Source organism: Musca autumnalis, unplaced genomic scaffold (assembly GCF_047663935.1).
Source record: "Musca autumnalis isolate F117 unplaced genomic scaffold, ASM4766393v1 scaffold_3, whole genome shotgun sequence".
Taxonomy (NCBI): domain Eukaryota; kingdom Metazoa; phylum Arthropoda; class Insecta; order Diptera; family Muscidae; genus Musca; species Musca autumnalis.
The window spans coordinates 248,579,676-248,597,010 of record NW_027411866.1 but is presented as its reverse complement, the minus strand read 5'-3'; the positions used below and the strand labels follow the sequence as shown (position 1 = coordinate 248,597,010).

The window sequence follows — 17,335 nt, the reverse complement described above, 5'->3', positions numbered from 1 at the left end:
TGGTGATTTTATCCTTTTACACAGCTGAGGAGTTTTGCGCCTGTTTCGTCGCAACAATGATTATTAGGTTATTTTATCATAAACTACGGTGGGGAAAAGTGAAAAGTTAATGGTGTCCCTTGGAATAACTTTAATTGTTATTGCTATGTTAAATGATTTACTTTATTATTAAATATATACATTGAGGTTAGCAAGTTTTTAAGGGTGCTGGGTATTATTTATGGATTTTTTTCACAAAAAGAACAGAACACAAAACGTGGATTTTTTAAAAAATATTTTTTCATAAATTAACCACAAAAAGTGGATTTTTTAAAAAAATATTTTTCAAAAATTAACCACAAAACGTGGATTTTTTAAAAAATATTTTTTCAAAAATTAACCACAATAAGTGGATTTTTTAAAAAATATTTTTTCAAAAATTAACCACAAAACGTGGATTTTTTAAAAAATATTTTTCAAAAATTAACCACAATACGTGGGTTTTTTAAAAAATATTTTTTCAAAAATTATCCACAAAACGTGGATTTTTTAAAGATTTTTTTTCATAAATTAACCACAAAACGTGGATTTTTTAAAAAATATTTCTTCATAAATAAACTACAACACGTGGATTTTTTAAAAAATATTTCTTCATAAATAAACTACAACACGCGGATTTTTTAAAAAATATTTTTTCATAACAACACGTGGATTTTTTAAAAAATATTTTTTCATAACAACACGTGGATTTTTTAAAAAATATTTTTTCATAACAACACGTGGATTTTTTAAAAAATATTTTTTCATAACAACACGTGGATTTTTTAAAAAATATTTTTTCATAAATTAACCACAAAACATGGATTTTTAAAAAATATTTTTTCATAAATTAGCCACAGAACGTGGATTTTTTCATAAATATTTTTTCATAAATTAACCACAACAACAGGATTTTTTAAAAAATATTTTTTTCATGAGTTAACTACAACGTGTGAATTTTTTAAAAAAAATATTATTTCATAAATTAATATTTTTTCATAAATATTTTTTCATAAATTAACCACAAAAAGTGAATTCTTTAAAAAAATTTTTTTTCATAAATTAACTACAGAACGTGAATTCTTTAAAAAATATTTTTTCATAAATTAACCGCAAAACGTGGATTTTTTAAAAAAATATTTTTTCATAAATTAACCACAAAACGTGGATTTTTTAAAAAATATTTTTTCATAAATCAACCGCAACACGTGGATTTTTTAAAAAATATTTTTTCATAAATCAACCGCAACACGTGGATTTTTTAAAAAATATTTTTTCCTAAACCATCCACAACACGTGGATTTTTTAAAAAATATTTTTTTATAAAAAAACCACAACACGTGGATTTTTTTAAAAAATATTTTTTCATAAATCAACCACAACACGTGGATTTTATAAAAAAAATCATAAATTAACCACAAAACGTGGACTTTTTAAAAACTATATTTTCATAATTTAATCACAAAACGTGGATTTTTTAAAAAATATTTTTTCATAAATCAACCGCAACACGTGGATTTTTTAAAAAATATTTTTTCATAAATCAACCGCAACACGTGGATTTTTTAAAAAATATTTTTTCATAAATCAACCGCAACACGTGGATTTTTTAAAAAATATTTTTTCCTAAACCATCCACAACACGTGGATTTTTTAAAAAATATTTTTTTATAAAAAAACCACAACACGTGGATTTTTTTAAAAAATATTTTTTCATAAATCAACCACAACACGTGGATTTTATAAAAAAAATCATAAATTAACCACAAAACGTGGACTTTTTAAAAACTATATTTTCATAATTTAATCACAAAACGTGGATTTTTTAAAAAATATTTTTTATAAATTAACCACAAAACGTGGATTTTTTAAAAAATATTTTTTCAGAAATTAACCACAAAACGTGGATTTTTTAAAAAATATTTTTTATAAATAAACCACAAAACGTGGATTTTTTGAAAAATATTTTTTATAAATAAACCACAAAACGTGGATTTTTTGAAAAATATTTTTTATAAATGAACCACAAATCGTGGATTGTTTTTAAATATTTTTTATAAATTAACCACAAAACGTGGATTGTGTTTAAATATTTTCCATTGACCAACCACAATTTTTTTCATAAACTAAAATTTTTTTATAAGTTAAAGTTATATTTGCATTGCTACTCCACAATGTTTACTTAAATTCTTAAATTTGCTCTTCCAAAAAGGAGCATATAACAACCTCTACCTTCCACACAGCATTCAAATCGAAATCAAATTTCAGATCACGACCTTGTTTTCCTCCTTTCGTTTCGTTCAAATTTACTCAACGATAAAGTTGAAAAGAATGTGCAAAGGAACCATTCAAATGTAACTACACCAATTTTACACTCACTCAATTTTCTCCCTGATACACACCGGGCGAGAGACATAAAATGTAGTAATTGCCACAAAACCCCCCTCAGCTACCTTAACATCTAGCCAAAGCAAACACACATACAAAGCAATCAGATTACAATAATGACAAACAGACAGATATTCGACATGTCGAACCAAAAATGTACCTTTAAGTTATGAATAAGAAAAGGAAACAGAAATGGAATGGAAGTGGAAGTGGCAGCAAAAAAGGTGGTAAAACTACCAGTCCAAAGATATTTTTGGAAAGTTAAAATAACCCTTGGGGCAATGAAAAGAAAAGTGTTGTGATCAGAATATTCCAAGCAGGGAAAAGTTTGGACAAATATTCATAAACACACTGATATACCTATGGACTGACGATATTCATAAATGTCAATAAACAAAATGGTTGTAGTTACAAAATATTCTTTATAGACTAATATATAAAAACACAAATTTCTATATATACATATATGTTGGAATGTATGGGTGTGCGTGTTTTGTTAAAAAGTTTTTGGGTCTTTATATCTCTGTAGTTAAAGGAAGCATAAAAGATTTAAAGTTTGTGTTCAAGAAAAATATTTTTCTTAACACAAACTACATGTAACTATTGATAAATTAACACAGATATTGATAGCTATTACATCCTATGTAAACTTCTTAGTTGTTTAGAAAAAATATTACTTCGAAATGCCCTTAAGTTAGGTTTGTTTAATTTAGTTTGAAACTTAATTTGAATGTTTGTTTCCGAATTTAACACTTCGTTTAACTTGTTTTCTGGCCAATAGTTTCTCAAGTGGTGAATGTCAGGTGGAAGTTATGTATACGCCTATGGATTTTTTTTTAATATTTACTTACCAATATAAAATTGTGAAATAAATATCGTCGTTATTCCCACATTTGTTTAATTTCGATCTGAAAATAAAAATGAATAATAGATGTTATATAAAACTAGATTTGGTCAATAAAAGTATAATTATATAGAACAAGTATAAAATAATCAATCGGAAAATAATTGCAGGCAGCTAAATACCCTAGAGTATGGCTGTAACAAAAAATAATCGTAACAGGATGCCTAATTTATAAATAAATAGCATCTCCTTAAAGTTTTGGAAGATCCCAACAACACAATATTACAAGTCGCCTTAAAATTTCAAACACGGTTATAGAATAAATGAAAATTAGCATGTGTCAGGATGGGGTCATGGAGTCATGGAAGCCATACAATGAATGGACAAATATCCATCATAGTAAAAAATGCATTTGAAAGATGAAAAGTTAGATGATAGCGAAGCCGCTCCAGAGCCGATATGTGGTTGTGTGGGTTCGAATCTTCGGCTTTCCTTTTTCACTCCAAGGAGAAATAAATTATAATTAATATAAAATATGATCTTAGCCCTAATAGGCAAAAATTTCATATAAATAATTTTAGTTAGCTAACTTCTAATTCAAAGAGAACTCGAAATATTATCGAGTCCTCAAACTGCGCTCTTCCCAAATTTTTGGTGGGAGGTACCCGAACGACTGGACCGATTAGTCCATATTCAAACCTGATACATGACTGGGTGAAATAGTACAATGTACAAAGTTTGACCAATCTGAAACTCCGTGCGAAAGTAATCTTGCGGTCAGGGTATTTTGCAGTTTTTAGGCCCTTATACCGTAGTTAAGGGGCCGCAAGGAAACCCTACTGAAAAATTGTTCAAAACGATCCGAGAGGAGCTCTTAAACTTCACTTTTTCCGAATTTTGTGTTGGAGGTACCCGAAGTAGAGGACAGATGTGGCCCATCTTCGAAATGAATTTAGGGTTGGGCAAAATATTATGAAGTGCAATCGGTTGATCCGTTCCAGACAGACAGAAATGGCTAAATCGACTCCAAATTGTTTGAAACGAATTTCGTCCAAACATACTTGTGGTATTAAACATTATTTCGATGAGGCACATTTTTGGACATGTAGACTAAAGGCTGAGGGTATAATTATACCGTTGTAATGAGGATCACATGGACTACGTCTCATTGCAGTTTTGAAACTATCCTTGCACAGTACCTAAACTCCACTAAAGCGGATTTTTTGGGAAGCAATTTTCCTATATAGGCTTTCTTGGAATTCGAATACGTTTGGAGGAAATATTACGGTTTGAAACCTTACGTAAGTTATCGTAGTTATTAGCTGTTGTTGCAGCAAGTATGTTCGTTCGTATGTCTTTACCAATTCTTCCGAGTCCTGATTCAAAAGTGGGTTAAGCTGGGTAGTTAAACAAATGCAGAGTGCCACATGGTCTACTCCACTTCTAGGGCATGTGTTGGATATCGCCTATCAATTCAGGACCAACACGAATTGGTCGGGATCTTCATCTTCTTTTCCGCTTAACTTCTTCAGAAGCATAAATATAATATTTGTTTCACAAACATCCCAAATGCGAAAAAGGAGACTACTCTCCTATCAATTAGTACAACCCGATTCATATTAAGCTCAATGATATGGGACCTACAGTTTATCGCCGAGTCCGAACGGCGTGTCCTAAGACACCACTTGTAGAGAAGTTTTACATGGCTGAAATACTCAGAAAATGTCGCCAGGGGTATTTTGCCACCGTTGAAAATTTGATTTTGCTTGGCCGGGGAATCCAACCCACGACCTTCAGCGTGCAAGGCGGGTGTACATTTCTACATGTTTTCTCAAAAATTATTTCCTGTAACGTTTATTCCATTAAAATATTGTTTTTCTTTTAAACTGTATGAAATGAAAAAAAAAATATTTTCCCAAAAATATTTTCCTGTTGCACGAAGAGTAAACTGAAGCCAGCTAATAACTTAAATGAAGTTTATTCCATTCATATAATGGAAAATGTTATGCACAAACCAATTTGAAAAAATTTTGTTTTTTTCTATTTTGTTAAAAAATTATCAGCATGTTTATATATGTCGAAAGAAGAATGTGTGTGAAAGAAACACGAGCAAACTCTTTTGCGTTTTTCAAATTTGTTTTTTGTTTTGAAGCAAAAGCAAAGGTAAAATTATTTCGAAAACTAAAGTTCGGGCGTGTTTTATTCGCACACATTCTTCTTTCGACATACAGAAACTGTCTGTATATTTTTGAAAAAAAAAAAAAAAAAAAAACATTTACAACATTTTTATGATTCTCAGAATTATAGAAAATTGGTGAGAAAGAAATGCTATGTCAGTTTGGTTATCTCATGTGTCTCTAACATTTATTTTCAATTATGTATCTGCTTTCAGTGACTTCAAAAAAATAATTCTGATGTATTCAAATTTTAAAATAATTTTGTGCGTAAGGTTTTTTCCACCAAATCGCCTTATAATTATGATTTTATGTAATCTTATGTAGAAATACATCACGCTATGATACAGGGATATCAGGTTGTAAAAAAGTTAGAACCCTAATGTTCACACTAATCACTTGGCAGTCTCGCACTGGACTTCGGCCCCCATGCATGCCAATTATTGGTCACTAGAGTTCAGCTCAAGCGGACATACTGGTGTATAAGGAAGGCAAATCCTGCAATGTGATTTTGAGCTTTGTTTCCCGACCATCATGATGTTTCTCCGACACATAAAATCTACAAAATGGCGACCCAAAAATATTTTAGAGAATTTTCGTGAAAATACATCTTCGGCTCCAGGGTTGGCACGGTGTTACTGTCAACCGATTGCCATAGCATTTCATATATAAAGTTATTGGATCAAGTGGAAACAATTTCAAGGGTAGAAGTTCCAGAGAAACACATAGTCGGCTGGTTGGAGGGGGCTGGGGTGGTATACCCTCAGCCTTAAGGCTTAAGAGGGCATATTACAAATATTGTCAATTATTTCATATTCCATTTCAAAAAAAAAGGATAATTTTTTTCGCCCTACATCAATGATTTTTGCTATATAGGTTAAGAATAAATAACAGAGTACAAATCTTCTCGCGAGCCAATTTTTGGTTGTTGCGGACAAAAGTTATGGCAGTTTTATTTCGGCTCCTAAGAAAGAAAATATAAAATCGCTAACTATTTTAATGAGCACAATTTTTACTATAAACTTCTCTCGAAGTTATTTAAGCGAGTAGATTGCATAAACATGTAAAAGGTTACTCAGAATTCGCGAAATGCACATAAAATTGATAAATTATTGAATATAAGTCAACTTTTTTCAAAATAAAGGTCCATTTACCGGTCATAAAATTACATAAAAATTTGTTGTGGATCAAAACTTCACGGCTAATCAAATGAGAATAAAATCAAACATATTGGTATTATAGTTTCGATGTTACAGCCTAAATAAACACAAAAAATATTTTTTTAATTATTATTGTATTTTTAGGACGAAGGCCTTTATTTATGAAAGTTTTTAATTAATTAATTGAATTAATCGGGCTAACATGGACTAAGGAGTTGTTTGTATTGCAAAATGAATTTTTTGTTTGAAATATATTTTTTCACGTGCATTATGTAGTAGAAAATATTGGAAAAATCTATAAGAATACTTCCTTCATTTTGCTTAAACCTCCCAATAAAATATACGGATTTTGCTTTATAGACATAATATTAAAGCTTTCCCATTGAGGAAGCTAATTGGGTTGCTGAGGATATAACTCAGGCTTCTGAAATGGAAATAGAAGTCAAATAAGTGTAAATCGCGTAATTATCAAAATCATTTTGTCTGCCTGTGATTTTCATGTACAGAAAGACCATATGCTAAATTGCATATATTTTTCCAAATTTAAAATATTTACTTTGTATAATATACAATCACAAGTCGCGTGTTCTAAAGGGGTAAACCTTGGCTTCAGCTATGTAAAATTTTCAAAAATATTGGTGATATACACTGTGATACGACCAAAAATAAGCCTCATCGAAATAATGGGTGTAGACCCAAGGCTGGCGTTAATCAACCGAAGATGGGACATATCGCTCCAGTCCTTCAGGTACATCCCCCAAAAAATTTCAACAATTTTCGCTAAAATGGTGCACACGAAGGGAGTAAACGAATGGGTCAAATTTTTGTATATGATAGTATTACATTCAGGCATAAATCGGGTTCGAATATGGACTATATCGGTCCACTCCTTAGGGTACCTCTCACGCAAAAATTCGGTAGAAGTGAAGATTAAGAGCTCCTCGCGGATTGACTTAGTTTTTATACCCTCAGCATTTATGCTAGCGAGGGTATATACACTTTCATACGGGCAAAATGTGCCTCATTGAAATAATGGTTTTAGACCCCAAGTATGTTTGGACGAAATCCGTTTCAGTCAATTTGGAATCGATTTAGCAATGTCCGTACGTCTGTCCGTCTGTCTGTCTGGCTGGTGCGCACGATAACACTCGAACGGATTAACAGATTCGAACCAAATGTTGGGGATCCTAATATTTTGACTAAACTTAGTTTAAGTTCGAGGATGGGTCATATCGATCCACTCCTTAGGGTACCTCCCATATAAAATTTTGGAAAAGTTCAGTTTAGAACCGGCTCTCGAATCACTTTGGTTTTTGTTGCAGCAACTTGTATTCACTGGGGCAAGTCCATACTTCCTGAGAAAATAGCCTTAAATGTGCAACAAACACCTATAACACAGTGTGTAGTGGTTGGAGGGCAAGATAACTCTCGAACGGATCTACCGATTCGGTCCAAAATGTGGCCTTCGTAATATTTTGTGCAAACTTAGTTTAAGTTCGAAGATAAGCCATATCGGTCCACTCCTTCAGCTACCTCCCCCACAAAAGTTCAGAAATGTTCTGAAAAATTGTGCGCACGATAACTCTTGAAGGGAGTGACCGATTTAGTACATACTTTACACATCCTAATATATCTACCAGGTATAGATCAGGTTCGAATTTGGATTAAATTTGTCCACTAATTCGGGTCCTCCCACACAAAATTTCGGATAAGTTCACTTTAAGACTTGCTCTCGAATCACTTTGATTTATGTTGAAGCAACTTGCATTCACGGACCCCCTTTACGGCGGTACACGTTTTTTTCAGGGGAAAGTAAATACTTCTTGAAAAAATAGCCCGATTTTGGTCCGAAATTTGGCCTTCGTCATATTTTGTCCAAACTTAGTTTTACTTCGAAGATGGGCAATACCGGACCACAAACTTCCAGTACTTCCCGCCAAAAATTTAAAAATGTCACTTAAATGGTATGCACGATACACTTTCTTGAACGGGGTAACCAGTTTGGTCCAAACTTTGGATCTTCTAATATTTTGCCTAAATTTTGTTCAACTTCTAAAATGGCCCATATTGGTCCTCTCTTTAAGGTACCTCCCCTGCAAAAGTTAAACAATTTTGTTTAAGTGCAGTTTCGGGTCTGTTCAAAGATCCTTTGACGTTGTGGTCCTGTTTACAGCGATATTATGTTTTCCGTGGACAAGTTCATGCTTCCTGGCATACTGGTCCAAATGTTATACGATGACCCACTGAAATGACTAGTGGGTGCAATATCTATCGAAAAGGTATGACTCCCAAAATAAGATCCAAATTCATATTGGACTATGTCGGTACATTGCTTCAAGTACTTCCACCGCAACATTTTTTAACTTTAATCCTAATCCACATTTTTGTCTGTAAGTTCAAATGTTTAAAAAGGGTCACTAAATTCTGATAAGACCATAAATACGTTCGATCTGTAAGTAGATGAAAGTTTCAATTCACTTAGGCTGAGGGTATATCTCTGTCGGCAAAACCGACTTTCACTTTTTTACTTGTTTTACTTGTTTTTTACTAGTTCCATAATATAGTTCCATTGTTGCAAATAGTTCCGAGACCGAAATCAACGAAGAAAGATCGAGAAGAACGAAAGGAAATATATGAACTAAAGGAAATATGTAACCGTAAGAGAGGATATAGTTCCTAATGAGACGACTCCTAGCCTCATCACAAATGCACGCAAGACACCAAAGGAAAATAAACTAAGAAAATGAAAACACACGCGCGATGCGATGTTTGTTCGTTTGATGGTTTTAGAGAGACTCAATTTTATTTTACTACTTTGATACAACTAGACCTTAAATCTCTAATCACTAAACAATACACATGCACTTATTTACTAATGCACGATGTGTCTAAAGGTATATGCACTCCACGCAGTGTGTGCGTTGCGGGTGATAAGGAACAAAGATATTTTATTACCGACCCTTTCTATTTATGGCCGACAGCTGTTATGTTCATTTCCAATAGTTCCTTGAAACTATTTCGTTCCGGAACTACACAACTCTAGAGATAACCCTCGAAGGCTACCGCCGCGATTATGTCCAAATATCGACCACTTCAGACCAATCTTTTGGATACATCCCACATAAAGTTTAGAAAGAATGCAGTTTAAGGACTCGTCCGTGATCGTTTTTAAATTTTTGGCAACATGTTTTGTAAGCCCTAGTTAAAACGGTAAAAAAAATTTTCGGAGGCAAACCCATACTTCCTAAAAAAGTGGCCCAAACCCTCAATAAACCCCTATTGTCGTCAGAAATATTGTGATTGCTTTTCTTTAGGTCCAAGGCTAAGGGTATATCTCTGTCGGCAAAGCTGACTGATACTTTCTTATTTGTTTGAATGGCCTCTATTTTCCTATTTAGAGACATCGTTCAATATTTAACGTCATCGTTTCAAATGATATGAACTTCGAAAAATCGAAACAATCCCCAGATCATATTTTTTCTTCCTTTTTTCTTTGTGAAGACTTTGTTGATAAAGAGAAGTTGTAAATACATTTTTCTGATTATTATTAAACACACCCTTGTTTGATTTTCATTAATGTATGTAGGTCAAATTACGCAATTTTTCCCGGTCTATTCTATAAGGTTCTAATTCGTCAAACCCTAACTGCTACGTTATAGATATGTTCAACTGTATACAGTTTAAAGGTCAAATTATTTATTTCCTATTTTTACTTTTCAGCTTTAAATCAACCTCTACCCAAATTGTCTTCCAGCAGCTACAAAGCTCGAGCAGCTACACGTCGCAATGAACAAATGATATTTAGTTAGTCCCGGTATAGAAGAATATTGACAAAGGAACGTGTGCAAAATTTATGATGTGATAAGAAATTGGGCAAGCGGAATGTATCATGACGGCATGTGAATATGAATATCCGGTTCATGTGCTACTACCTTTGGCTGTATTGTCTCGTTGGCTGACTGGCTGGTTGGGTGGCTGGCTGTTGGCATTCGGCAAATGTGAATAACGTTCGTTAACAATGTAAAGGATAACGTTGATGATGTGAGTCTGTAGCTATCAGCCACCAGTCGCTTCTAACTGGTTTGCGGACTAGAATTCCATGACAATAGGAATGTGAATTAGGTGTTGTACTACCTAAACATTTGCCAACAATTCGCCCCAGAGTCATGATGTGTACGTTGTTATTGTTCTTGTAGGCATCATCAGGATGTGAATATGTGTTGCTTCGGCATCATTATTAAAGGCCGGAAAACGTTTTAGATTTTTTGGCTCAGTCAGTGTTATGATGGAGATGTTATCGGTAACTTGGGCAACTACAAAACCATTCATCACCATGGGCAAGTAAATGTTGTACGAATAGAGGTTCCATTTTTAAAAATAGTGATTTTTAGGATGAGTTGTACAAAACAAAAGTTCCCTCTCACAAAAGGTCAGGCAATATTATTTATCTTTACATACAATTTAATATGCGGAGATGAGAGATGGCGTAGGCCAAAAAGCAAAACAATGCATGAAAATTATGCCATCATTTCATATTCGACCAACCGACCGAACGAACGACCTCTTGGCAAGAATATAAAACACTTGTTTTGTCACCTAACCCAGAATTGCGGGGATAGACCCAAAGGCAAATAACAAATTTGGTGAACTTTCCATTTCATTTTCATGGCACATAAAACATGGCGTAGAGAACAGAGAGAGACCTGACATTTGTCACAAATATTCAGGGGAAATGTTATCGATTTAATATTTCTTCCCGGGCCAGAAGTTTTATTTTGGCATTTTATTTATGTTTTGTGGCATTAACTTTAAATGAAAAATAGACACCCAAGCGTGGCGACTTGTTCTTTTGATTTGTTTTGGCCCTGCAGCGAACGTGTTCAAAATAATCAAGTAGTGATTGGCCAAAAACAAAAAAAAAACATATTTCCTGAAACCGCAAATATATATGTAACAGCCTATGAGGCAGCCAGCAGTCTCTTCCGACCTAATGAACTATCAATACATTTTCTGAGGAGAAGTAGAAGAAAAACTTGTTGTTTTTTGTTGAAGTGAAAAGAAAGCCTGCGTTTTATCTTCCGCATCTTATGGCCTGTTTGTTGAACATCACTAAACACAAATGAGCAAAAAAAAAACTCCAACCATAGAAATTGAAAAGAAAATTGCTCTGATATGATTTAAAAGAAATTCTGCTGTAGCATCAGTTTCGTCTTTTTTTTTTTTTTGATCATTTTGTGGTGTGAAATGCATTTAAATTTTTGATGGATATTTGGCATCAGCATGAATATCAAATAGTTTTTTATTGTAAAATCAGATATGTCGGATAATTTTTCTACTTTGGGAGACTTTTTGGGAAAATAAAGTCGAATTTTGTATGAAGTTAAAAAAAATTATTTAAGAGTGGTCTTTGAAATTTGATAGAATTTGAGGGACTCCGATTTTACTGAAAGCTTTTTGAAATATGGGACAACATATAAATAACAAGACCTACTTACAAAAATATTTATACAAACACACGCAGATCTCCAAATCCGATTTTTTTAAGTCTATTCCTTAGGGCGACAAAAAAAGAAAAAAAAAACAATTTTTTTGAAAGACTTAACCCCTAAATGTTTTCCGTTTGGTCCAAAAACCTTATATATGAAATTTTATGGCGATCGGTTACCTGCGCAATATTTATTTGCATAGTAATTTGTATGGGACCAAAGTTAAATTTTCAAGAAAATGCTGTGAATGTCTCGAGTTAATGTTAACCCTTCGCCATAAAACTTCATATGTAAGGTTTTTAAACAAAATGGAAACAATTTAGGGTGTAGGCCTTTCTTTTGTTTCTTTTTTGTCACCCTAATGTTCCTACAAGGACTAGCCTGAAAATAAGAAATCATTATACCCGCAGACTTATTGTTATATTTTCACGTGATCAGTAATCACTAAAATAATCGTTTCAGACTTTCGGGAGACGATCTAACACGAAAACGCTCGAAGGGAATAACTGATTTGGTCAAACATTTATGTGTCGTAATATTGCTTCCAAAACAGGCATCGAGTTCCAAGAAAATTCATATCGAACAACTTCTTTGGGTTTCTCCCTCGTTGTTGGAGGACCGATCATGAGCGTTCATCGAAGGTAGTCTGGTATTCTTAATTGGCAGATTACATGTCTATAATACACCAGGCTAAGAGCCTTTTGCAATAATTCGGTAAATTGATGTAAAGCTCAGGCGACATACTTTTATTATTAGGTTTTTCCTCGGTAAACGTCCAACTAGTAAATATATTTTTCTATATCTGTAGTATTTGATCACTGTTGTTAACACAATTGGAGCGAATTTAAATATCAGAAAGCCTCCTCTAATATTGGTCTCTTTTTTGAAGTGTCTCCAACCAAAGCTTGGACATTCGTCATTACAATTAAAATAAAAAAAGATCATTCGGCTTTGTCGACAGATGTATACTCACAGCCTGTGTGAATTGAAACACTTTTTTCCCAAAAAAAACGTAGGTCTTCAGAATTTTTGGCGTATGAACTTGCCGATAATGATATGGATTAAGATAAAATCTCATAAGTTTTACGGGGGAGGTACCTTAAAGAGTGGACCGACATAGCCCATTTCTTAGGACCATTATATCAGGAAATATGGACTTGCCCACGAAAAACATCATATCACTGTAAACAGAGCTAGAAGGAGTACCTTAGACAAACATTTCCAAAAGATTTTTGCACGGACCCTTAACCGCACTTAAACAAAAATGGACAGATGGGCCCACTTTTAAACATGAACTAAGTTTGGACAAAACATTTCGAGATCCAAAGTTTGGACCAAATCCGTAGCAGATATTTTCAAACTTTTGTGGGGGAGGTACCGGAGTTGACTATCTTCGAATTTCATCTAATATTCTAAGAAATATTACGATATGCAAAGTGTTGAGCAACGAAGTATTCGGTTCGGGATTTGTCGTGCACACCATCCACTAAACATGCTGACCGTAGGCGTTTTTTTACAGTCTTTCCAATGTGTACCATCATAATAGGGGCCTTGAGTACAACCTGTTCCAAGAAAAATTAAAACGATTCGAGAGGAGGTCCTAACCTGCACTTTTCCGAAATTTGGTGTGGAATGTATCCGAAGGAGTTGACATATTTTCCATATTCTAACCTGATCTATGTCTAGTACGATATGCAAAGTATGGACCAAATCGGTTACTGCCTTGTAGTGTTATTGTGAGCACAATTTCAGCGAAAAGTTTTGAACTTTTGTGGGGGAAGTACCGAAAGAGTGGACCAATAAGGCCCATCTTAGAACTTGATTTAAGTTTGGGCAAAACATTACGATTGACAAATTTTGGATCGTATCGGATTATCCGTTCGAGAACTACCGAGCGCTCCATCCACAACACATGGTGCCATAGCGGGTTTATACAGCTTTCAGGTCATTTTCACAGGAAGTGTGGACTTGCCCCTGAAAAAAACCTGCAGTGTCGTAATTGGCCAGCAAATACAAGTTGTTACAACAAAAATCAAAAGATTCGAGAGGAGGTCTTAAACTGCACTTTTCCGTGGGGAGGTACCCGAAGGAGTGAACCGATATAGTCCATATTCGAACTTTATCTATGTCTGGTAGAAATATACCAGAGAGCCAGACAGACAGACGGATGGACATTGCTAAATCGACTCCAAAATGTCTGAAACGGATTTCGTCCAAACATACTTGGGCTCTAAAACCATTATTTCGATTAGGCACATTTTGCCCGTATGAAAGTGTATACACACTCGTTAGCATAAATGCTGAGGGTATAACAAGTAAAAAAAATATCAGTCGGCCTTTCCAACAGAGATATACCTTAAGCTTGTGTGAATTGAAACTTTAATCTATGGACAGATCGAATAAATCTCCAAGTGTTGCGATGGAGGTACCTGAAGTAATGTTCAGACGTAGTCCATTTTGGAGTGGGCTTTATTTTGGGAGATATCGCGCATCACGAAAATCAAAACATCGCTCTAAACAGGACCACTAGGAGTACCTTCGGTAAACATTTTCAAATAATAGTCGAACAGTCTTTAATCTGCACTTAGGAAAAATTGTTAGAGAGATCCTAGGATTAATTAATCTAATTTTGGACAAAATATTATGAGATCCGAACTTTGAATCAAATCGGTTTAAGAGATATCACATATACCATTTTAGCAAAATGTTTGAACTTTTGTGGGGAAGGTACCGGAAGGATTGGACCGATTAGAACCATCTTCGCACTTTTTCTTGAATTCCCAAAATATTACGAAATCCAAATTTAGACCAGTGCAGCTATCCTGTTCGAACGTTGGTCCGCGCAGCTGTCACTACACATGGTGGCAGTAAGGGGTTCTTGCAGCTTTCTTGGAAGTATGGACTTGCCCTTGGAAAAACTTTAACCGGGTTAAAAAAGGTCCCAACAACAATCTGTTGCAAGAAAAATAAAACGATTCGATTCGAAGTTTTGTGTGGGAGTTTCCCGAAGAAGTGGACAGATTTAGTCCATATTCGAACTTGACCTATGCCTGGTAGAAATATTAGTATGTGCAAGTATGCACCAAATTGGTTTGTCCCATCGAGAGTTATTGTGAGAATAATTTTTGAGAAAAATGTACTTTGCGGAAGAAGGTACCCGAGGATTGGACCGATATTCGAACTTTATTTATGTTTGGATAAAATATTACGAGAACCAAATTTTGAACCACATCGGTTGATCCATTCGAGCGCATCAGTCAGGACAGGCAGACAGACGAACGGACGGACGTGGCTAAATCGACTCTAAATTGTCTGAAACACATTGCGTCCGAACATGAATTTCCGACAATTTTGATGTTTGACCACCTATGCCAAACTCCTTTGCACCATTATAAAATAAAATGTTAACTTTTTTTCCACATTGATTATTAGGACCTCTAAATATTGTAACCAAAATCAATAGTCTTCTTCTTCTCAGGGACCCCATCTTCACCAAAAAAGTCTTGACAATCCGATCACAATTGTAACCAGTTGCGTGATTTCAAGGTTTATGTGGACAGGAGAAGGACAGGAACACATAGCTAGATCGGCTCAAGTCATCGAGACAACAAGGCCGCAGCATATGATAAACATCAATTGGTTGTTGGTTTTTTCACCCATACATACACAATGCTTTTGTTTTGATGGTATGATAATTATTTCGATGTTACAAACTATTAAAGACTACAACATCAATAAAACCAAAAGTTAAGGAAAAGAAGAAACTACAGCAACGTTTAAAACTGACGTTGGCTGCAGCTGCCTGCTCCGTAACAACCAACAGGGTATCAGACGAGAAGCTTTGCCATTACTAGGGACATTTGTCTATTGATGCTGACCAGTCAAGTGGGGTAGCGAATACTTGTCGACGTACCGATCACTTGGCTTGTAGTGGAAATAGTAGGCGTAGTCTGTCGAGTTAACTGGAGTGCGAGTGATGCGTACCAATCTTTCAACTCTGTTGAGCCGTTGTGTGAGAGTTAACTCGAGTGCGAGTAAAACGTTCCGATCTTTTAAATCTTTGGTATTTTTGCATGTGAGTTAAATGGGGTACAGAGAGCCTTCGACGTACCGATCTTTATACCCTTAGCATTTAGGCTAACGAGAGTATATACACTTTGATAGGACCAAATATGTTTGAACAAAATTCGTTTCAGACAATTTGGAGTCGATTCAGCCATGTCCGTTCGTCTGTCTGTATGACTGGTGTGCACGATAACTCTAGAACGCATTAACCGATTCGAACCAAATTTTGGGTATCGTAAAATTTCGTCTAAACTTAGTTTAAGTTCGAAGATTTTCTCTAATCCCATTTCAATAAGAAATCGTTAAAACCTAGGAACAAAACCTAAAAATGTGACCTGGACTTTTATATCTGAAAAATGGTAGGAACATACAGGCCAATCTTGTAGAGAATTTTAACAGCTACAACATGTTTTTTTTCGATAGGACTTTGCCCTTTTGAAGCAATATCGGGTAATCGTGATTTTTCTCATCTATGAACATTGTAGTTTCAGAATCCGCAAAAATTTCTCAGGTGTAAACACCTACTTGGATTTACTTTTTTCTTAAAATAACTGTCACCTTGTAATAGTTTTTGTTTTTTCTCCAAAATTTTTCTTCAATATCTCACCCAATTTAATATTTCTTTAGCTCATAAATTATCAAGCATAAATGTTTCCTGTAGTTATTAACAATAAACAATCTGTGAAATATATTAATATGTCTCTCTGCAATTGTAGCTGTGAATGTGTGTGTGTGTTTTTTTTCACATAAACTGAGCAATAAATAGCGGAAACCCGTAGAAATAATATGAACATATTTCATTGCGACTAATGCCAATGTAAATAATGCGCAGAGAGTGCAGACTCCCGCAAATAGTACTACCCAAATAAGCGCAGACAAAAAAGATCATGTGGAGAAAAGACAATGTGTGTGTGCGGAGACATAAGACATGAACCCATTTTCGCAAACACTCATATGCCACTCTGAGTTTCGCTATTTTATTGTTTGTATGGAGTAGAATTTATTTTGAGACTCAGCTGAAAATATGAAATTTATGTTGTCATGAAAAATCCTTCTTCTGAAGCAGTTCATGAATGTTTTCACCAGATAGGACATTAATAATATAAATAATACCAACACATTATGAATTAAGTTGGTAAATCTATGAAATTGTCTAAGAGATTTGCCTTCAACATGGGAATTAGTTTTAATGATATTTTA

The 17,335-nt window shown here is 34.2% G+C and overlaps 1 protein-coding gene across 1 annotated transcript in view; it reads right to left on the bottom strand.

The window, feature by feature from the left end:
• nAChRalpha3 (nicotinic Acetylcholine Receptor alpha3) overlaps nucleotides 1-17,335 on the bottom strand; it is a 548,368-nt gene that overhangs the window by 388,563 nt on the left and 142,470 nt on the right. The window contains exon 2 of the mRNA XM_073977740.1: nucleotides 3,258-3,314. The gene's annotated coding sequence lies outside the window, so the exon portion shown is untranslated. The remainder of the gene's footprint in view (nucleotides 1-3,257; nucleotides 3,315-17,335) is intronic.